The sequence below is a fragment of the Schistocerca nitens genome, chromosome 1 (assembly GCF_023898315.1).
Source record: "Schistocerca nitens isolate TAMUIC-IGC-003100 chromosome 1, iqSchNite1.1, whole genome shotgun sequence".
NCBI lineage: Eukaryota > Metazoa > Arthropoda > Insecta > Orthoptera > Acrididae > Schistocerca > Schistocerca nitens.
The window spans coordinates 1146017957-1146021328 of NC_064614.1; positions in this window are offsets into that span (position 1 = coordinate 1146017957).

A 3372-nucleotide genomic window follows, 5' to 3' on the forward strand; every position below is an offset into this window, starting at 1 on the left:
GCCAAGTAGAACGTATTTATTTTTGTTTCTTTCTGGTTTTGAACGTTATGAGCTACTTTTTAAATAATTGTTTGCGCAAGTTTCCTTCACTTTGATTCGTCAATAAGTGATTAAATGAAATAATAAGTCTATAATTATTTCTTTTGAGTTATCACTCATTATTTCCAATTTGTTTTTGACACCTTATCATTGAGCGCACCACATTATTTCATTCTGTTCAACACTTTGTTATGAAACTTATTCGATAATGTTCTGATTCAAAAGTCACAGAAAACTTATGTGCCCAGTATTACATTAAAACTGTTAGATACTTCAATATTTCTGCTGAACTCTCAAATCTTTCACGGTTGACCGCCCTCGCGCCCTACGCCCTACCCTCTCTGTTCGGAGTGATGTTAACGACGCTGCTTTAGCGTCCCCTCCAGATTCTATACATCGCACGCTATGCTTTCCGCCGATTGCACAACATGGTTTCACGTAATTTACCGGTGAGTACGTTATTTTTCCAAACAATTTTTTTTTCTTATGAGCACATTTTCTTATCGAGCTTCTCCATAAAATTAGGGTATTTCGGGGTGGATTTCAATATTCATTTACTTACATAAGTTTTAATTATTTACCAATTAATAAAATGTGTACCGAAGTCATAATGAATCGCTCTCGGGAATTCTTATACGGTTTGCCTCCAAACGCTGTATACACGCTTGCTCAGTCTCACTGAATCGATGATCATGTAGGAGGCCTGCTTTGGGCCTACACCGACGAAATTTTATGCCTCACTGGTGGCATTCTTTCAAAAGACATAAATAACCATCTAAAATCAATGGAATGTTTGATATACACCAAATTACCACGAACTGGCATCAATTCAATCTTTGCAACACACCAAAGATATGATACTACCGATATCACAGTGAAATAACGGTTTCAATTGTATTCTTTTTCGCAAAAATCATTACTGAATGGGGATTTGTTGTTTTATGTGCACATGCATCAACAGAACTGTGAAACCGAACGATACTATTTTTAAAATTAGAACTTGTGACAGAGAACTGTCAAACCAACTCTCACATTTCTTGGACTGAGATTTTCATTTCCGACTCTTCCTGTGGATTTTCCAAACATTTTCTTTCATACAAACCTTGTTCTGACAATTACAAACACAACAACATACGATCAGCCAAATTCCTTGAGCCATTCTGAAGTGATGAACTTTCATACATGCAGAAACTGATTTTTATTCATATAGATGTACTACAATCATGTGAAATTGTTTTTTTACATGTGGAGGTTGTGTATATTCTCTTGGATTTATGTTAGCTAACAGGATTGACAGTTGAAACTGATGCTGTATGTGCTGGCATAAGCTGTCGCCAGCACACCGGTTGGCAAAGATTTAGCAAGAAGATCGATGGTAGGCGCTGGATCGAGTGCCCCTATCAGGAGAGAGGTCAAAGACAGACTCGCAAGCAACACACCGCCAACGCCATCTCCACTGCAAGTATCTAGACCTCCGCCGCTGACCAGGAGACTCAGTCTCAGCCACTATCCCAAGCACTAGGTTAGGCACTCAGTCACTGGCGCACAAACTCGCACTCCAGTTGGGGAGTGTCATTCATCGCATAGTGGGACTTTCACTTCACCAGCAGTGAGGCTAATGTGGACTATTACCGAAGAGCTTGTACCACAACACATCGACTCTCTTAAGATGATAAGTAGCTTCCTGTTCGTGTAAATAAAGAACTCTGTTAATACATGTGTGCAGTTGTGTTGTAGAAAGAGGATACTGACCACCAAACAACACCCTCTCCTTTGTCCCCTATGGTAGAAGACTCTTCAGTGGCGAAGAGGACACAACAGTGGCGACAGAATAGGATAGTTCAGTGCTGATCGAAGTTAATCTTCTTGGCCAAGATTTTGCCTGCTTCTCTTGTTTTAGCTTGCAGGGGTGATCACTTCGCTAATTTGTTGTTGTGTTCATGCATGTATTCCAAGAAGGGTGCAGCATAACTAATAAAATTTCTCTTTTGAGAGGCTTGGCTTGCTTTTTTGCTATAGCGTATTTGTGTAAACCGTGGCTCCCCCGCCCCCTCCATCCCCTGCCCCCGTACCTCAACCTCAGAAGGCCAGTGTGATGGATCTAACCCAAGCTCTTCATTTACAGAACCAACAAATTGCTGCTTTGCTGACGACGGTACAACAAATACTGGCTGCACAAGCTGCGTCGGCCAACTAACCAACAACACAAAAAGTGCCGGCCAATAGCATACCACCGTTCCGGCAATTTAACGACTCAGAAAAGGAATGGACTGGGTATCTCACTTAGTTCCAAGGATATTGCGAAGTTCATCGTGTTCAAGGTATTTTAAAGTTGCGGGGTCCCCAGTGTTCTGGTTAATATAGTAGCTATTCCCAACCCGACGAACTCAGCTATAACCAACTCACAATGTTCAAATGTGTGTGAACTGCTGAGGTCATCGGTCCCTAGACTTACACACTACTAAAACTAACTTATGTTAAGAACAACACACACACACACACACACAGACACACACACATGCCCCATGGAGGACTCGAACCTCCTGCAGGATTGGCCGCGCAATCAGTGACATGGCGCCTCTAACCATGCGGCCACTCTGTGAGACTATGACCAACTAATCGCTGCATTAACTCAATATTATGACCAGAAAGTTCTACTGGCTGCAGCTAGATATCAGTTTCTTCGCTTGCAGAAAAAGCCGGAACAGACGTACCGCCAGTGGTACACAGAGTTAACGGGCATGACTAGGAAGTGTAAATTGAAATGTAGTTCTGGCGACTTTTACAGTGATTTAATGATACGGAATGGAATAACATTCAATGTCGCTGACAGTAGAATACGCGAACAGATCCTAAAGTATTCTGATCCATCACTTTCGCAAGTATTGAAAATGTTAGAGCAATATGATTCGGGTACCATAGCGGCAGATGAGTTTGACCAGGCCCCGGTTTGTCGGGTTCAGTCCCCCTTGCTCGCGACCGCCCCAAGTAGGCCGTAACAGCGAGCGCGTACACAGCCGCACGGACCGCCACGTCGACATGTAAACAGAGCTGTGAGGTTAGTGAAGTCTTGCTCTAGATGTTCTGCTCGCTATTAAAAATGGCTCTGAGCACTATGGGACTTAACTTCTAAGGTCATCAGTCCCCTAGAACTTAGAACTACTTAAACCTAACTAACCTAAGGACATCACACACATCCATGCCCGAGGCAGGATTCGAACCTGCGACCGTAGCAGTCCCACGGTTCCGGACTGCGCGCCTAGAACCGCGAGACCACCGCGGCCGGCGTCACTAGCTTAGAAATTTGTGGTGTGATTTATGGGACCAAACTGC